General features: G+C 46.0%; 1 protein-coding gene across 4 annotated transcripts in view; it reads left to right on the top strand.

Annotated features, from left to right (window-relative positions):
- The first annotated feature begins 8,075 nt into the window (after positions 1-8,075).
- The window catches only part of CTNNA2 (catenin alpha 2), a 1,640,869-nt gene continuing 1,628,638 nt past the window's right edge, over positions 8,076-20,306 (top strand). For all 4 annotated transcript variants that reach the window (XM_033952687.1, XM_033952678.1, XM_033952724.1 and 1 more), the window contains exon 1: positions 8,076-8,307. The gene's annotated coding sequence lies outside the window, so the exon portion shown is untranslated. The remainder of the gene's footprint in view (positions 8,308-20,306) is intronic.

The raw sequence follows: 20,306 nt of genomic DNA, 5'->3' as shown, positions 1-20,306 counted from the left end.
TATAGATATGTGGAAGCAGGCTCATATACTAGTCTAACCTAGGGTTACCAGATTTTACTTTAGTAAAATTTGGTCCCTTAGACCTGCCCCCAGGCCTGCCCAGTTCCACCCATCCACGGCCTGTTATGCCCCAGTCCCACCACAAATCTTGCCACAGCCCCCCCCCCACTGCCTGCTCTCATCAGGCAAGAGGGCATCTGTGCATGCATGGGTGTCCTCCTGCCCAACATGATTTTCAGGAAGCTTTTCCAGTATTCTCCCTAGGGCCTTTTAGCCGGGTGCTCTGCCCAGCTAATTTAGATGACCGCACGGCTGTCATCCGATCAGGAATCCAGCTGCTGCTCAACATTTTTTTTTTTTTTTTTTTTTAAACCTCTCACCGGCTTGGAGATTCCCACTTTAGCCCATAGCGAGCTCATGCTCTGGGGCTCTAACGTGTGCATGCCAGCTTCCCTTCTCTTCCATCCGAAACCGGAAGTTATGTCTGGGTGGAAGGGGGGGGGGAGAGAAGAGAAGGGAAGCCGGCACGCACACTTTAGATCCTCGGAGCACGAGTTCGCTACTTACTATCTGATGAGGCCTCGACCATGCTGCCTGAAGATATCCATCTAGAACGTGCTCATAGAACCTTGCAAGCGCCACGCGCTAACAGGCTGTGTGATATAATAGCCTGTTTTCAAAACTTTAAAGTCAAGGAGGCTGTCATGGCCAAAGCTCGGGTGCAATCGCCTCTTCAGTGGAAAAATTATGACCGACTTGGCGTCGGTCACTTTAAGGCGGAGAGTGAACTTAAAACCGGTCTTGAAGTACTTGCGAAAAAAGGCGATTCGCTATCGCTGGCACCACCAATTCGCACTATTATTTCATCTGAAAGGAACTTTGAAAACAGTGCGTTTCATGGAGGATGCGATCCAGATTTTTCTGGATGTGGACTTTGGGGTCAAGGAATCGTCGGTGGGTGGTGGCTTTTGAGATTTCCATCTTTTGAACCACCAGAGACCTTTGCCCAGATAGCAACATTCCTCTAGAGGCCGTGGCTGGCTTGCACGTCCGGCCTCAGAGCGCAGACCATCAGAAGGGGACCAGCTTGATGGACAGCTTTACAGGACCTTTTTGGCTCTTACGCGTGTTCTGGAACTAATTTCAGGGATTTGCTTCTATTTTTCTTGATGTGTGTTTGAGTTGAGATTGTGTGGTGTTTTGTGGTTATTGAGTGTAGCGGAGTGGATGGCTGGATGTTAGTTTTTACTTTCATACCGGTAGGTTGCATTTAAGGTTGGTGGGGAGCGGGGATTGGCCACCATGTGGTGGGATATTTCCAGTAAATTGTTGATTGGGAGGGGGTGGGGTGGGGATGGGGAGCTCAGTATTTTTATTTTCATTTGGTTCTCATGGTCTTCAGATATTGAGGAGGGGTTTTGTTGAAGGTCTCTTTTTTTTTTTTTTAAGTACAGAGGGGGGAGGTTATTAAAAGAAGGTGCTAGATTGGGCAGGGGGGGAGAGCTTATGGGGCCAGAAACAGAGGACAGAGAGAGAGATGGTGGGCAGTGGTCTGAAGGGAGAGAAGTTGTTCCTGGGGAGTGGAGGAAGAGGGAAAGAGATACTTGAAGGGAGAACTGTTGGGAAGAGAAAGGAAGAAATGGAAGACATGGGGGAGGGAGGCAGGGGGAGAGATGGGGTGGGGGTCAGTTGGGAAGAGACAGGGAGAGAAGATGGATCTGGGCATGGAAGGGAGGTAGTGATAAATTTTAGGCCTGTGTATGGAAGGCAGAGAGATGCAGCATCTCTCTTTTTTTCCTCCATTTCATTGTTCAGCATCAAGGGGGGAGGGAAGAAGAAAAACAGAAAAGAGAGGGAGCAAAATGTTAGACTGTGGAGATAGAGGAGGAGAGATGGAACCATGGAAGGGCAGGAGGGAAGAGAGCTGGGATAAGAAAGGGGATGGAAAGAAAGGGACAGTGAAGAGAGGGAGGGGGATTCCGAAAGTGGTAAACCATGTGAATGAGGTCAAAAGAGAGATGATGACAAGATGAGTGAGAGAGCAGTGAGTACATAGTAGAAATGTGGTGATGGGGAGTGGATAGCAGGAAATAGGAGGCCGGGAAAGGAGTGAGATGGGAAATGGGAGAGCTAGGGACAGAGAAGATGGAGAATTGAGAGGTAGCTGAACATTTAAAAAGAAGAAGGGTGAGAAAGAAAGCAAGATTTGAGTAGACAGAGGCAAAAAAGAAAAGAAAAAGTTAAAGCTGAAAGGGAAAAATCAATATGTTGGAGACAAGCATAAGGAAGAAATGGAACAAAGAGAAGAAAAAAAATGAACAGCAGCCACTGGAAAGAGAATTAGTTGAAGATAGACAAATAGCAGAAAGAGAAACTTGGACCAAGATGATGGAAAAACAAAATATCCAGACAAGGTAGAAAAAATTGTTTTATTTTGAATTTATTAACTAGAATATGTTAGCTTTGGGATATGTGCATCACAATTATTTTTGTAGTCAGTGGTGTAGTCATATACAGCTGATTTGGGGGAGGGACTGGAGCCCAAAATTAGTGGATGGACACCAAAGTTTCTTCCCACCTGAGTGCAATTTACAAATACTTGAGCTATTGGGAATTCCCAAGCCCTGTCACCTGAAGACATCTTCCTCCAGTCTGGCAACCCAAAATCTCCAAGCTTTGCAGCCAATGGCAATATCCTCAAGCTGCCACAGCTTTCACGCATGCATGAAAGCCAAGGTGGGGGGGAGGGGGGGGGCAGGGAGGAGGGAAGGCAGCAGCTCTGCAATATTGCTGCCAGCTGCAGAACTTGGGAAGTTGGAGGGGAGGTGGTGGCCATCAGTTGGTGAGGCTTGGGGATCTCTGCTAGCTACTGCAGGGGAGATGTTCATTTTGAGGTAGCCTAAGCTCAAAGTGGGAGACCCAAAAAAGCAGTAATATTTACCCTGACTGAACGATCCTCCACCTGCACCACTGACAGCTGATGCAGCATCTCCGCTCTGATGAGGCTCACCTCTGAAGAGGCTTACCGTAGCTGTAATAGAAGTGAATGGGAAAACCAGGAGCAGGCATTCCTGTTCATTAGAGTGGGGATGTGGAAGCCTGTGGCTGCTCCCACTGTCAGTGGTGCACGTGGAGGATCACTCAGTCAGGGTAAGCGTAATTGTTTTTTTTTGGGTTCCTCTCCACAGTGTCCCTTTAATGAAGGTTTATTATTAGATACGTACATCTTCTATATTAATGATTGCAAATTTGGGACCTGCTCAGCCTTTTTTTTTAATTTTTTTTTGCTCATCAGCTAGTGTTAGTGTTTGTGCGGCCCCAGATTTTTTTCGTCCCATGTGGCCCAGGGAAGCCAAAAGGTTGGACACTGCTGCCCTATTCCTTCACCGTGAGCAGGGAGGGGTAATTTTCATAGTGTTCCAGGCCGTGCGCCAACCCTATTCCCCGCTCCTACTCCTTCACCATAATCAGAGAAGGGTAATTTGCATAGCACAAAATTTGAACCACCAAATTTCCCCATCCCGCCCCACCCGGCTACTTTTTCGTGCCATCCGGCTGGAAAAAATTTCTGGGGAAAACACTGTTTTCAAAACCTGAAAATGATGCTGGCAACTCTACTCTAACCACCACCTTTGCAGTGGAAAATGTATAAAATTGAGCCTAGTAGCATCTAACTCAAGATAGGTAACTTAGGTACTGGTATATTAGGCCAGGGTCTTCAGAGTGATGGGAAAAGAGAGGAAAGAAAACAACAGGATTTATAGTTGCTGAAAGATTATGGGATCATGTTATTAACATGCATGCAAAATGGCCTAATCAAAAACAAGAGGTGAGAACCAACACTAAGGCCCTCATTTACTAAACTGCGGTAGAGGTTTCTACCACAACCCTGAGCGAGCTTAGTAAAAGGGGGAGGGGGTAAATTAGATATAAGGAAGCAAATTGGGAGATCATGAGCATATTAGCTATTAACACTGCAGTAATAGACAAGTTCTAAATTTAGGGCTCCTTGTACTAAGGTGCGCTAGTGTTTTTAGCGCGCGCAAACCACACGCTAAATGAAAAAATACAAACGCAAGCTCTATGGAGGCGTTAGCGTCTAGCACGCCCGGCATTGTTGCGCGTGCTAAGCGCGCACTAAAACCGCTAGCGCACCTTAGTAAAAGGAGCCCGCTGTGAGGTGGTGCCATTTTGAGATTTCTAGCAGGGTTGGCTGGTGGTTTTTGTCTTCCCTCCCACCAGTGATGGAGGCCCACTGGAAGAGTGAGTGTTATCCTTCAGGGGTGGAAAGAGTTGAGAAGGACAGTGGGCACCCAGCTGGTTTTTTTATATATATAGTTGGGTAGTGGGATGAGTGGGAAGGATCAGATGCTCTCAGCCTTTTCTAAATATCAGTAGTTTCTGGAAACAGTATCTGCGGCAGAATCTCATTATGCAGTTATTATGTTCTTCCAATCCCTATCCTAATTCCATTGTACCCACATACTGGTGTCACTTGCAAGCATAAGGTCTATTGGTGAGGTATACAGTTGGATCCATTAGGTTTTGGAGGGCTATGGCGAGATGTGTAGCTGAGACTTTTTATGTAAGCTTCACTGCAGTGCCTCCTAAGGTGCCCACTGCTCTGCTGGGATGTCTGTGTGGCCAGGCTACTAAAAATGCTGGCCCCTTCTATCTCCCAAGGGCTTGTTCTGTGCATTTTTTTTTTTATGTTTCCCCCTCACACACAAAAAAAAGTTTCAAAAGAATAGATGCACAAAGCACAAACATCCATTTTAGAACAAAACAAGATGGACCTTTTGCAGTTTTGAAAATGGGCATGTTTGATATTGGATTTTTGTGTGTGTTCCGCAAAGCATCTAAACTTGAATTTAGACGTTATATTAAAAATAGCCTTCTCTCTCTCTCTCTCTCTCTCTCTGTTGGAGCATTTACCTTGCCAGTAAATGATAGAAACTTCTTACTGTGGCTTTGTAAAAGTCAGTGTTTATCTGAATAGAGTATTTAGCAGCACTGTCTGGTTAAGTGTGGCTAAATGTCCAGGTTGGCCCTGATCAGTGCAATTAAAGGAGCGAGGAGTCTCTCCTGCCCAATGAAATCATTTTAAACATTGGACCCTATATTTTTGTGTTGAGATTTGTGCCATCAGAATTGACCTTTACTACTTTTTTAACTTTCTTCATTTTGGTGTACTGTATCTAGAACTAATAACATGACAAGGAAAATAAGCCAGCACTAACATATTGTAATTTTCATTCATATATTTAAAAGACATCCTCAAAGTCTATGAGCAGTCAAAACTAACACTAATGAATTTCTAATTAATGTTATAGATAGATCACCCAGGAATTATTCTTGCATGCAAGAGCAGAAAAATGAAAGGGTTTCTATTAATACTGTATCTTGTGAAAAAAAGCTTACAACATCTTGTCCTAATTTGATTGTGTCTCACTGCATTTCCGAAATTATTCAAATAATCTTTAATAAAAGATGAGTAAGGATTTTTTGAACACACACAGGCTGAATGTTGAAAATTATGGTAAAGCAAATTCAGAGCATGGCAATAAATTGCATTAACTGTAATTATTGTAGATAAGGCAGAAAATGCATTTGGTGCTAATAAATACATTGTCATTTGTTTCAGCTCTGCCCTTAATCTTGGAAGCAGTTAAGTCATAAACCAATTATATTTATTTTCCCCTCCCTTCCCCCAAACAAACCCATTACCAGTGATCTGAAGGGTCTAGTAATATTACACGCTATGTGCATGTGCAGATGCCAAATTGGGCATAAGTATTGTACATGTTCACTTGGCAGCTATTTTGAGATATTTGCATATGGATGTTATCACTCCATGTTGATTTTCCTTGTTGTTCTTGTGCGAGTGGGGCATAGTATAGATTGGTTTAAACATTCACTACTGCTTTTGTAAAATACCATTCCCAGCAGCTATGAGCACGTCTTTTTCTTCACAAATACATTCTTTTTTTAAAAAATCTCTTTATTGGCACAACAAGAATACACAACTCTGCAAAGATAACAATAATGCACAACAAACAAAGTAAGGTCTCCTTTTATCAAGCACACGCTAGCGGTTTAACGCTTGTAATAGCGCGCGCTAAACTATGGGATGCGCTAGCCTCTACCGCCTCCTCTTGAGCAGGCGGTAGTTTTTGGCCAGCGGGGGGGGTTAACGTGTGATGAAAAGTCACGTGCGTTAACCCCGCTAGCGCGGTTTGATAAAAGGAGCCCTAACCAACAGCAGAAAAACACCATCATGTAAGCCATAAACCCCCCCCCCCCACCCAAAAAAAAATAAAAACCCAGAGCAAACAGCAGAAGACAGAGCATAGCTAAGGCACAATACATTCTATCAAAATGGGGCCCCACGTGTAAATATATTATTTACCACCTTTGAAGAAGAAAAGGATAATGCTGGTATGATATATGTTGTGGAGGGATAATATAATTGCAGAGTGATAGGAAAAGAGAGGAAAGAAAACAATAGGATTTATAGCTGCTGAAAGATTATGGGATCCTGTTATTAACATGCATTCAAAATGGCCTAATCCAAAACAAGAGGTGAGAACCAGCACTAAGGCCCTCTTTTACTAAGCTGCGGTAGAGGTTTTTACCATGACCTGGAGTGAGCTTTTTAAAAGGGGTGGGGGGTAAATTAAATATATAGAAGCAAATTGGGAGATCATAAGCATATTGGCGATTAACACTCTGCAATAATAGACAAGTTCTAAATTTAGTAAGGTAAGTGGGTCCCTGCTGTGAGGTGGTGCCATTTTGAGATTTCTAGCAGGTTTGGCAGGTGGTTTTTGTCTTCCCTCTCGCCAGTGATGGAGGCCCACTGGAGGAGTGAGTGCTATCTTTCAAGAGTGGAAGGAGTTGAGAAGAACAGTGGGTACCCAGCTGTGTGTGTGTTTTTTTTAATATATAGTTGGGTAGTAGGGGGGGAGAAAGATCAGGTGCTATCAGCCCTTTCTAAATATGAATAGTTTCTGGAAACAGTATCTGCAGCAGAATCTCTAATCTAATCTTCCATTTGTGAGTCGCAGAAACCTATACAAACTCAAGATCAAAGAGGAAGTGGAAAGGTAGAAGGTGGGGCATGGCAGTTATTATGTTCATATAGCAAAAACAGACATAGAACCCCTGTTTTCTTGTGAAGACAATGGACTAGATCAGGGGTGGGCAACTCCGTTCCTCAAGGGCAGGAATCCAATCAGGTTTTCAGGATTTCCCCAATGAATATGCATGAACTCTATTTGCATGCACTGCTTTCAATGCATATTCATTGGGGAAATCCTGAAAACCTGATTGGATTCCGGCCCTTGAGGAATGGAGTTGCCCACCCCTGGAATAGATTTACTAAGCTTCCGATCCGTGGGCGATTGGAGGCAGGCCGACCGATTCACTAACCATCTTCATGCAAATGGGGGCAATCGGAGGCACGCCCCCATCCGACGATACGCATAAGCATTGGGGCAAGCATACTACAATATAATAAAGGATAAGTAAAGAATGACTAAACCTGGTCTGCCATTGACTTTTTACCTATCTTCATTATGATATTTCTTGACTGTTATTTATGCTGACTTTCAATCCTGACAAGTGAGGATCCAGTACTGTGGGGAGTTTTCTTGTATACCTAAGGTGACCATACGTCCCGTTTTGAACGGGACTGTCCCTTTTTCAGCTCCCCTGTCCCGTTGTCCCCATGCATAGCTTCAGGACGCCGAAAAGTCCCGTTTTCAGAGACGGCGTCCTGAAGCTGTGTGTGGGGACAACGGGACAGGGGATCGCAGGAGAATGGGCTGTTTCCCTGCCCCAGGACCAGCGTTAGGGGGGAGCAAAAAGGGCAGGGCAGGGCAGGGCAGGGCAGGGCAGGGCCTGGACGCCCCTCCCCCCCCCCCCCCCAACTGTCTGGTGAGGTCTTCTTCCCTCCCTTCTATTCCCTCACCCTCTTGCCTGCAAACGAAATAAACTGAGGCCGCGGGGCTCTAACACGGCACGCACTGCCTTCCCTTCGCATCCTAAACAGGAAATGACGTCATTCCTGTTTCGGAGGAGAAGGGAAGCCAGTGTGTGCCGTGTTAGAGCCCCGCGGCCTGAGTTCAATTTACTTACGGGCCGTTACTGTGGAGACAACAGGACGCTTTCCCATATTCCACCCACTACCTGCCTCAGTGCCTCTCCGCTGGGGTTCCGGGCAACGGAGATGGGCCCAGACCGGAGAGAGAGCTCATGAAGGTGGCAGACTGCCCGCCACACCCCGAGGGCCACAGCAACTGACAGGTAACCGCCCAGCGTACAAAACTCAAGCAGTCGACTTCTAATCAGTCACACTGGATGCTAATCGTTTTGGATTTTCTTTTTCTCCTTCCTGTAAGGATTATTTATGTACCTTAAGGAAGGAGAAGAAGAAGAAAATTCAAAACGATTAGCATCCAGTGTGACTGACCATTCTACAAAGCCAGGATTTTACGGGCTCTCATACAAGTGTAGCCAGTATTCAAAGGACCACTTCTAAAGTCCTATTTTTCAATTTTATTTTATTTTTACCAGCACTCTAAGGCCAACTCTCTGAGCATTTACATTTACCCATCACTTGCACATGGAGGGGGAAGAAGACAAATGCCAGACCAGGGGCAAGGAAGGAGGGAGGGAGAGAAAGGAAGGAGAGAAAATGCCAGATAATAGAGGGGGGAGGAAGAGATAGAAGAGGAGAGCAGAGAGGTGCAAGGGTATAAACGAAGGGAAACTAAGGAGACAGATGCCAGACCAGAGGGAAAGGAAGGAGAGGAGATGCCAGAGCATGGAGGGGGAGGGGGAGGGGGAGGGGGAGGTAGAAGAGAAGGAAATGTGTGTGATGCCAGGCCCTGAGTGGGAAAGAAGGAAGGAAAGGAGAAGAGACAGATGCCAGAGCACAGGGGAAGGGGTGGAGACAGAAAAATGAAGAGGGATGAAGCTGAAATGAGAGAGAGAATGGACACTGGATGGAAAGGGCAGAGAGGGTGAACAGTAGATGGAAGGGGTAGAGAGAGGGAGGACCGGTGCTGAATGGAAGTGTGGGGGAGAGGGTGGACAGATGCTGAATAGAAGTGTGGGGAGGGGGGCAGACATTGAATGGAAGGGGGTGAAAAATGAATGGATGAAATTGGGGGCGGGGCTAGGGGAGATGGGGGCAGGGCTGAATATTAATAGATGTCCTGTTTTGATGAAAAAAATAAATGGTCACGTTATGTATACCACACTTCCTATCTTCTATATTTTTCATCTTGGAAATCCTGAAAACCCGACTGGATTGTGGCCCTCAAGGAGGGACTTTGAGACCCCTGCTTTAGATGGTCTGCGCATGTGTTTGCTGTCTGGTTTTTTGTTTTTTTTTTTTACTTTTTTTTTACTGGCCCCGGCTCTCCTGCTCTCTGCTGCCCTTCCCACGGGCTCGCATTGCAGGGAAGGGTGGCAGAGAGTAGGAGAGCTGGGGAGCCAGAGAGAGAGTCAGGGAGGCAGAGCTGCAGGGCTGGCAAGACAGTCGGAAAGGATGTGAGCGACCGGTCTCCAGCAGTCGTTTCTTGTTGATCGGCCAGCCCAGTCAGTGTTCAAGATTTTTGTTTAGTGAATCGTTGCTTGCCTACTTTGCATGCTGTTTCCCCTCATTTGCATGCATGGATCGGAATCAGAATCGGATCGGCACAGAGGTTAGTGAATTGGGTTGCAAACTGATCGGTACATGATCGGTTTGCTTAATGAATCTAGCCCAAGGTGTACGATAATAAAGTAACAGTATTCTAGCACAGCATATAGTTTTGAGCTTGTAATGATTAGTTCTTGAGGAGGCGAGTCACAGTATGTAGACCTTTACTACTGGAATTCCGAAAAGAAAATCAATAAAATGCAACGAATCTGCTTATAGTATGCTATAGCCACTACAACATGTAATTTTCTGGCTATTCTGATTTCAGATTCACATGTTTGCAGTTCCATTCAATATCAGCTGTTCTTATGAAATAACTGGAGAAGAACAATGAAACCTTATACAGTTCATCATTTTCAGAGTGCAGTCTTAAGCTGCCTGCTTTATTATAAATTCTGCGGTTTATTTTACTCTCAAGTTTTGCATTAATTTTTACTTTGAAAATTTCCAAAGAAAAAGTATTCACAGTTGCCCTTATGCTGTTTTCCATTCCTTCTTCCTTTCAGACATTTGTAGTTCTCCCACCAAATCCTCACTTTCATGTCTGTCACATAAGTCCCACCTCCCTTTTCCTTTTTTAGATTGTTAAGCCACCTAGAAGGCCTTGCCCATAGTGTGGGATAGGAAGTCTGTAATAAACTTTTTCTGTGGGTACTTTTTCTGACTAAAACAGCTAAACACAATTTGGAAATAGAAACCTACGCACAATTCACATTTTTGTAATTCCCACCCCTCCCCAGGCTGCATGGACTTAGATAATTCATTAATTGCCTTTTCCCCAAGTGCAGCAGCTTTCCATCTGAGCTCAAGGTAAAGTATTTATTGGAACACTGTAAATAATTTTACCAGAATGGTCAGTTTTCAAATTTCCTATTACTACGGCGTAAAACAGTGCAGAAATGGCTTTGAAAATTGCCCACCCTATGTTAACCTCATTCAAAGTTTAAATCTGCTTCTTGCCATTGCTTCTAATTGGCTCATTAAAATTCACTAATAATATCAGCGATGTCAGAACACCTGATGTCATTAGCTTAATTGACTTTGCTTCTCAGAAGTCAAACATTCTTGCAGGAGAATATCAGTAGGACTATGGCATGAAAATGAACTCAAGTAAGAGACTGCATATTCCAATCTAAACTAATTTTACCAACTGATTTAAAGACCTCAAATTAAATGAAGTTTGCAAACATCAAAGAAAAGCAAAAGGCTTGACAGAGTACATATATTTTAGTTTTGAATACTGTACAAAATTACTCGCACTATGACATTATTCATAGAACTCAGTTGCGTGGCTAGGCAAGCTGGTTGAATTTCATTAAAAGGAAGTATGTTGCACAAGAAAATGTAGCATTTGATAATGCACATGCAGAAGTTGACTCTGCCCTTGTTTTATGCCTGGTGAATGAAAACTGAGTCCGTTTCTGTGTGTTAATGAAGTCCAAACTTTCCTTAACTCTGCTCTGAGCTCATATTTGTAAAAATGGGACTTAGGGCTCCTTTTACAAAGGTGTGCTAGCCGATTTTAGTGCACGCTAACATGCCGCGCGCGCTAGCTGCTACTGCCTCCTTTTAAGCAGTTGGTAGTTTTTCGGCTAGCATGCGCTAATCTTGTGCGTGCGCTAAGAACACTAGCATACCTTCATAAAAGGAACCCTTAATGAATATATATCTAATATCTAAATTGCCGTCAATAATAATGGAACTGAAAGGAGACCTGCTTTAAACACACACACAAAAAAAATCTGCCTATACAAAAATTAGAACAATGATCTAAAGTTTGGCAGCTAAGATGCTGTCGCTTGAGTGAAGCATGTCTAATATATCTTCCTGTTCCCACTCATTTATGTATTTATTGTGCTTGATATCTAATCTAATCTTCAGCATTTAGAAACCGCTTATCCCCGCAATAGATCCAAAGTGGTTCTTAAAAAAATGTGCCAGCACTAAACACTGGGATGTGACAAAGTTATTAGGAAGAAGGAAAATTAAAGCTAACTCTAAAAGTGCAACCCACATCAGTATTATCAATGAGGTCTTTTAACAAAAACGGTTGATTACTGACAGATCGTGTATTAAAATAAAAAACATGGGACTGGAGTTGGAGAAGTTAAAGAAGAGTCTGAAGGTCCCAAAGGAATAGGTCTTAAAAAGAAAATAAGCTGTTAGGGCCTTTAGAGTAATGTGAGGCCTGTTACCATAAATAACCTTCATACACTTCCCCCTCCCCATTCGCGTTTTCGGCAATCGCGATTTCACATATTTGCGATTATGGGGAGGGGAAAAAAGGAAAAAAAAATAAAAATCCATAGTTTAGCCTTCCCCCAGCATCCCGGGCTCACCTGGTGGTCTAGCAGGCTTTTGGGGCAGGAGCGATCTTCCTACACTCCTGCCCCGTGTAGATCGCCAATAGGAAATGGCTGCTGTGAGCTCCCGCCGTAGTCTCGAAGCGTAGTAAGCAGTAATTTCTTGTGTGTGCTAAAAAAGCTAGCGCATCTTAGTAAAAGGAGCCCTCAGTTAACCTAGTGGGTCCTTCTACTAAGATGCAGTAAGCACGAATGTGTACTTATCATAGATTAAAATGCTTAGGCATCCCACGAAAGGTTTTGCATTTGCACATGTGCTAAAAATAGTTAAAAAAAAAAAATTAACACTGGGGTGGAGAGTAAGTGTGCTCTGTTCTAATCAGCACAGTTATGAGGGGGTGCTTAGAAAGTTCTCACACCAACCAAGAAGAGAATGACGTGGATATGGTTCAGTCAATGATCTGAAACAATGTTAATACAGAGCATTTCATATCTGCAAATCAGGCACTTAACACAAAATAAGATAACACACTTTTTCAGCTACAGTGGTAAAATAGCGCTCAGAATTTAGGAAGTTGGTTGGTGCAGCTGAGAACTTTTCAGCATCCCTTCGTACAGTGCCACATGCTAACTGATTAGTGTGTGGTTAGCGTGTGAGCCCTTAGAGCCGGATTCTGTATAGGACACCTGGTCTCAGAAGCCGCCTAAGCGGCTTTTGAGAATCGCACACGGGCATCCTCACAGACCGATGCCTAAGCCCACCTAACCACCATGATTCTGTAACCAGTGTCCATGTCATAGGTGCTGGTTAGAGAATTGTGTTGCCGCTGAGCTAATTGCGGCAGGGGAATCTCCCTGCTGCAATCAGTTTAGCGGCCATAGCAGGGAACCCCCCCCCCCCCCCCCGATACATTCCCCAGCAGGTGGGATGCCCAGTCCTTCCTGCCAGAACCCCCAAAGCTGTCCCCCACCCACAAATGTCTGCAGCCAGGAGGAGTGCCCAATTCCTCCTGCTGGCACCCCCTAAGCCATCCCCTGGCAGGAGGGATGCCCAGTTCCTCCTGCTGGAAACCCCCCTGCAGGCTGCCCCTTGACCCCCTCCAGGCCCATCTGGACCCCACCAGTACCTTTTTTTTGTTGGCCAGCCAGAGGGATGCTTACTCCCTCTGGCTGCCAGGCCCGCCTCCACAGAATGGTGGGCCTTCCCCTTCCTGGTACATCGTGGGACTGGACATCCCTCCTGATGGGGGATGTCTCGGGGGGAGTGGCAGCAGGAGGAATTTTGCATTCCTCCTGCTGTGAACATTCAGGGGTGGGGGGCTTTGGGGGTTCCAGCAGAAGAGACTGGGCATCCCTTCTGCCAGTTGTCCTCGCTGGGGGGGGGGGAACGAATGAGTTCCCTGCTGCAGCCACTAAATTGATTGCAGCAGGGAGATTCCTTTGTCATGATTGGCTCAGCGGCCATGTCTGTTTCAAATATAGACCAACATTTTGCTGGCCTACATTTCAGGTACCTATTGCGGCTCTAGGGAGATGCCTAAGCTCAACTAAGGCCATTTCCAGGTGAGCCCACACCTAGCCTTGGGTGAGCTTAAGCGTCCCTACACTCCTCCCTAGGCTTGTGAAAATGCCTGCAATGTAGGCAACTCTTCTCGGGGTGTTTAAAAAAAACAAAACGTGCATCCCGATTGGCTGGTTAGACAGCAGTAAGGCACCTACCGCTGCCTACAATCTGGACACCGTTTATAGAATTTGCCCCTTACTGTCTACAAAATAGGTGTTAGTAAGTGCTCTTGCAGTAATGGCCAAATGCTAATGGAAAAAATTAGCAGTTTGCCATTTTTGTAGAAAGAGAAAAATCAGCCATTTTCTAGCAGGGCTAAAAGTAGCCTTAGTGAGTGGAACAGACCCACGCTGGGGATAGCACAGGACACTTTTTAACGCTACCTTAGTGAAGAAAAGAATGCTTGCTATCAATGCTTGCTATTAGTCTCTTTTGTCAAGTCAGAACTCTTAGCCTTAGGAATTAGTATTAAGACAATATTTCCCATAAATTGCTGAAAGTAGCCAAAACATAAAATCCAATTCACTCACACTCAAAAATTATTTCAAGTGACTGTTTCACAGGGAGGGTTATCTGATTTAAAAAAAAAAGCTGGACTGCTAGCAAGGATGCAGTGTGAAGAAGAAAGCTTATGAAGCACACAGTTTATATCCTCTTCAGTAAGGGAACTAAATATAGTCCATAACTTATCTACAGGAATATCACAATCAGCAACTGAAAGGAAAGATAAAGAAAGATGGGAAACAATCTATTCCTGCCAGTCCTTGTCCTTCAGGTTATAAAATCCTTCATAACTCAAGATTAGGAAAAAAATAGAGGTGGTAGTACTATTTATAAGGACTTTTTTTTTTTTTTTTTCTATTAATGCTAAATTTGGCAATGACTCCAGGGTTGGAACTGATGTGTAACTTCAGAATTATTATTTAGTCCTTTAAGTATATTATTTTTATACAGAGCTCCAGGAAGTTGGGCAGATATTCAGCTTCAACTATTTGAATTTATCTTGCAGGTATCTGCCTTAATTCCCTTGTTTCATTATTCTAGGTAATATAAATGTACATCTTGTACAAGGGGGTGCTGAAAAGAAAAGTTCTCAGCCCAACAAAGAAGAGAATGACATGGATATGGTTCAGTCAATGATCTGAAACAATGTCAAAACATCAAATTTTATTTCTGCAATTTGGCACTTAATGGAATAAGATAACACTCTTTTTAGCTACAGTGGCAAAATAACGCTCAGAGTTCAAGAAGTTGGTTGGTTGGGCTTAGAACTTTTCAATACTCCCTCGTAGATGCTTCAAATTCAGATGTAAGCAGTTTAATTTTTTGGGGGGTGGAGGGGAGGTCATTACCTATTTCTTTAATTAACACATAAGAAAGGGCACAGTTTAGACATAATAATTTCTATATTAACCCCTTCTTTTACAAAACCACGAAAGCGGTTTGTAGCGCAGGCCAGCACGCTGAATTCTCTGCACTGCTCCCGACGCTCATAGAGTTCCTATGAGTGTCAGGAGCAGCACAGAGCATTCAGCATACTGGCCTGCTCTAAAAACCGCTTTTGCAGTTTTGTAAGCGAGGGGGAGGGGAGACAAGTAGTGCTTCAACTTAAGGGTCAAAGTTTTGAGATAGAGCCAAATTTAAAAATCTTGGGAATAATTCTAGATCGTAGTTTAATTTTTAAGAAGCATACAGATTCATTAATTTAAAAAAAAGAATTGCTATTTTGTGGAAATTGAGGACCATCAAGAAGTATTTTGATCTAGAGTCCTTTAGGTTGTTGGTTCAGTCTACAATATTGTCTACTTAGGATTACTCTAACATTGTTTATTTGGGGCTTTCCAATAAGATTTTATTAAGACTACGATTAGTTCAGAATACAGCAGTTCATTTGATTTTTGGTCTCAAGAAGTATGATCATGTTAGTCCTTTTTATGCTAGATTACATTGGCTGCCTTTTGAGGCCAGAGTGCTTTTTAAATTTTGGTGTATCTGTTATAAGGCCCTTTTTGGTTTATTACCTTCTTATTTGGTATTTTATTTGAAATTGTTCACTTCATTAAAATTTACCTGAAATTCAGGTATGTTCCGCTTCCCTACCTCAAGGGCCTGCCGTTACAAGACTTTTTTGGACAGGGCCTTGGAATATCAGGCGGGAAAGATGAACTCCTGGATGATTCCATTGACTGTTCAAGCCAATTGTTATCCTATATTTAGGAAATTATTGAAAACATATCTATTCGATAAACAAGATTGTTGAGACTTTAAGATGTGTTCTTTTTAGATTCCGCTTTTCAAATGTACTTTATATTATGTTTTATTTTTTATCTGAATTTTTTTCTGATTATGTATAAACGATGTAGTAGTTATGATAGTTGTTTTTTCAGAATTGTATTACTAATAGAAATGTTCAGTTTTAATGTTGTGAACCGCCCAGAACTGTTGGTGGGGCGGTATATAAGAAAATTAATTATTATTATTATTATTATTATCTTCTTTCAGTTAGCACCCAGTTCCTGGGTCAGACCATTACTGGAATATTCTGTAAATGTGTTTATGTCTAAACAGGAGCAGGCTATAAAACCTCTCTCTCAAAAGAGAAGATTGGTCTCAGGTACAAGAGGTATGAGAATTCACTAGGTTCCAGTGCATTGGATCTAATTTCTCCTCTAATAGTCAAGAGATCTAAGTTTTTCACATGGCATACGTAGCATTTACATACACAACATAGAAACATGATGGCAGATAAAGGCCAAATGGCCCATCTAGTCTGCCCATCCGCATCCGTAGTAACCATTATCTCTTTCTGTCTCCGAGAGATCCCACGTGCCTATCCCAGGCCCTCTTGAATTCAGACACAGTCTCTGTCTCCACCATCTCTTCCGGGAGACTGTTCCATGCAATTACCACCCATTCTTTAAAAAAGTATTTCCTTAGATTACTCCGGAGCCTATCACCTCTTAACTTCATCCTATGCCCTCTCATTGCAGAGTTTCCTTTCAAATGAAAGAGACTTGACTCATTTGCTTTTACATTACGTAGGTATTTAAACGTCTCTATCATATTTCCCTTCTCCCGCTTTTCCTCAAAAGTATACAGTTTGAGATCTTTAAGTCTGTGCCCATGTTCCTTATGATGAAGACCACACACCATTTTAGTAGCCTTCCTCTGGACCAACTCCATCCTTTTTATATCTTTTTGAAGGTGTTGCCTCCAGAACCATACACAATATTCTAAATGAGGTCTCACCAAATTCTTATACAGGGGCATCAATACCTCCTTCTTTAGCACTCTCCAGACCAGTAGAGGTTAACTTTACGAATGGGTATATATCTAATCATGACCAGCAGGTGGAGACTGAAAACAAAACTTTGGGACAGTATATACTATCCTCCCTTCTCTATTTCCCTCTGTCTTCTTTCAGTCTCCAGCAGGTGTTGATGTGATCTGTACCCATCTCCCTTGGTAGGGCTGTTGGAATTTGTTTAGGGGGTTTATTGTCCCTGTTTTTGGCCGGACGGAGCTTGGACGGACTCTGTTTGGGGGTTCGTCCGACCTCGGGGGTGTCAAACCCGGCGGGTCTCGAGCGGGGTCCCTCCCCCCACTTCCTCCACCTCCCCATATTTTTTTAGAGGAGCCTCAGCAGTAAGCCTTGCCCCCTAAATCAAGCAAGGCATATTGCTTAGAGAGCCTGTGGAGTCTGTTCTGTAAAAAAAATAAAAAAAAAAATCCTGAGGTAGTGCTGGTCTGGAGGGTTGTATCCCTTTAAGAAAACTGTATTTTACTGTATTTTTTCAACTAACCGGCACTTTTTTACAGCTAGGTCGCGTATGGAGCAATGAGCACTTCTAAAGGGAAAAAGTGCTCATTGTGCTCCAGACGCGAGGCACTCGCGGCCGGCCTGTGCAAGCGGTGTTCAGGCCGGTGCGGTGGAGGAGCTCCGTCGGCAGCGGCTGCAGGCGCCCAGAGCTCCCCGCCGATGGTGCCTCGCGAGTCGGCAGGGAACGGTGGGGAAGCCCGGTCTTCTCCGTCCGCCCACGGAGGGATTCCCCGAGCCGCCGACGGTCGGGTTTTAGAGGATTCCCTCTCAGCTGATATTTTGACAGCTGATGCCGGCTTGCCTGCTTTTGCGGCTGAGACTGTTCAGGTCTCTCAGCCGCTACAGGCTATGGAGGGAGCTGTTTTGGCGGGAAAGATGCCATCTTCTCTGTCTGGCCCCTCCATTTTGTCTTCCACCTCAGGTGACCTTCCCCCTGTTTTGACTAAGCAGGGGCAGGTTTCTGCTGGGTCCCCTGCTGTGGCAGGGAGTCCCTTGGGACCCTCGGGGGGTTTTTCCCCTGATTTTTTCTTTTCTTTATGCAAAGCCTATTTTCAGGCGGCTGGGGGTCCCGGTTGCGCCCAGGGGGTTTCGGGGGGTGGGGTTTCCTCCGCGCTCCCTGCGGCTTTGCCTCTCTCGTCTGACGTGACGTCCCCTCCGCCGCCTCCCTTGTCCAAGCGTCCGCGGGTGTCGTGGGACGAGGATTTGTGGTCGGAGGAACGTGTCGGTCTGGAGGAGGACCTGGACCCTTCTGAGGAATTCCAGGACCCTCTGGAGGGGACGGAAGCTGGCGGCGGGTTGTCGGGTTTTCCGTTCTCCAGTGACGAGGCGTCCGTGGTGCGCCTTTTTCAGAGAGATGAGCTGCCTGACCTTATTCAACAGGTTTCTTCGGTTTTGCGTTTTGAGGACGCGCCGCCGGAGACTCCGCGTGTGGGGGACCCTCTGTTGCGGGGGATCCGTTCCGTTTCCCGCTCTTTTCCTATGCATCAGGATATTCGGGATATTATTCTTGAGCAGTGGAAAACGCCGGAGACGCCGTTTCGGCTGGCGCGCAGCATGGCTCGCCTGTATCCCATTCCTGAAGGGGATCGGGCTACGTTAACTTCGCCAGTCGTGAATGCGGTGGTCTCGGCAATTTCCAAGCGGCATACCGTGCCTGTTGAGGGCGGTTCTGCCTTGCGGGACTCTGAGGAGCGCAAATTGGAGAACATCCTTAAGCAAAATTTTCAGGTCTCTGCCTTTGGGGTCCAGGCGGCTATTTGTGGGGGACTGGTCGCTCGCACCGTGTTTCGGTGGGCGGAGCGGGTCTTGGATCGAGAGTCTGATGACTGGTCTCTGGTGGATCAGGAGGTAGCGAAGATTGAGATGGCTGCCTCATTCCTCTCAGATGCTCTATATGACTTGGTGCGGATCTCAGCTAAGTCTATGGCTTTTGGCGTGGCCGCAAGGCGTGTGTTGTGGCTGCGCGCTTGGGCGGCGGATGCTGCGTCCAAAGCTAAGCTTACTAAATTTCCCTTTCGGGGGTCGTTTTTATTTGGAGAGGACTTGGATAAGTTGATTCAGACTCTGTCGGACTCGAAAGTTCCCCGTCTGCCGGAGGACCGTGCCCGCCCGGCGTCTCGGGGTGGTGCGGCCCGGGGGCGTTTGCGAGAATTTCGCAAGTATCGCCCTGGGCGTGGGGCTGCTTCTTTCCAGTCTCCGGGGTTTTCCCGGGGTCGGTTCTTCCAGCGCATGCAGCCCTTTCGGGGGGCCCTTTCGGGGGGCAGGGAATCCCTCCGCCGGTTCCCCCGCTTCCCGTCCTGCACAATGACGCCTTGCCGGCGCCCCCCTTGGTTCCAGTGGGGGCCCGGCTGCGCGACGTTTTCCCCAAATGGGCCGAGATCACGTCCGATCAGTGGATCCTGGAGGTGGTGCGGGACGGTTATGCCCTAGAGTTCGCCCGCTCTCTGCCGGACTTTTTCCTCGCTTCTCCATGTCAGACTCCTGGGAAGACGCTGGCCTTTCGCCAGACCCTTCAGCGCTTGCTAGATCTCAGGGCAGTTGTTCCAGTGCCCCCCCCCGGAGTGGGGCACGGGCAGGTACTCCATTTACTTTGTGGTGCCCAAGAAGGAGGGGACTTTTCGGCCCATCCTAGATTTGAAAGGGGTCAACAGGGCTCTCAAGGTTCCCTCTTTCCGTATGGAAACTCTGCGGTCGGTCATTCTGGCGGTTCAGCCGGGGGAGTTTCTCACTTCTCTCGATCTGACGGAGGCCTACTTGCATGTTCCCATTCGGGCCTCTCATCAGCGTTTCCTGCGCTTTGCGATCTTGGGTCGGCACTATCAGTTCTGTGCGCTTCCCTTTGGGCTGGCCACGGCTCCCCGGACGTTCACCAAGGTGATGGTGGTCGTCGCGGCAGCCTTGCGGTCGGAGGGCATCCTGGTACACCCCTACCTGGACGACTGGTTAATTCGGGCCAAGTCGTTGCAGGAAAGCTCCCGGGTTACGGCTCGGGTGGTGGAGTTTCTCCGGTCGCTGGGCTGGGTGGTCAACCTTTCCAAGAGTCGGTTGGTCCCGGCTCAGCGTCTGGAGTACCTCGGGGTGCTGTTCGACACCTCCTTGGGGAGGGTCTTCCTCCCAGAGGCCCGGGTGAGCAAATTGCAATCTCAGATTCGCCTGCTTTTGGCGTCCCGGTGTCCTCGGGCGCGAGATTTCCTCCAGGTCTTGGGGTCGATGGCGGCGTCCCTGGACGTGGTGAGGTGGGCGCGGGCCCACATGCGTCCTCTCCAGTATGCTCTGCTCCGGAGGTGGTCTCCCCAGAGGCACGGGATGGATGTTCCGGTTCCCCTGCGAGGCTTGGCGCGCTGCAGTCTGCGTTGGTGGCTCCGGACCCCTCACCTAGTTCAGGGGGTGGGTCTGGATCTTCCGCAGTGG

Source organism: Geotrypetes seraphini, chromosome 1, assembly GCF_902459505.1.
Source record: "Geotrypetes seraphini chromosome 1, aGeoSer1.1, whole genome shotgun sequence".
NCBI lineage: Eukaryota > Metazoa > Chordata > Amphibia > Gymnophiona > Dermophiidae > Geotrypetes > Geotrypetes seraphini.
Note: the sequence above shows the minus strand (reverse complement) of the source record. Positions and strands in the feature narration are given on the sequence as shown.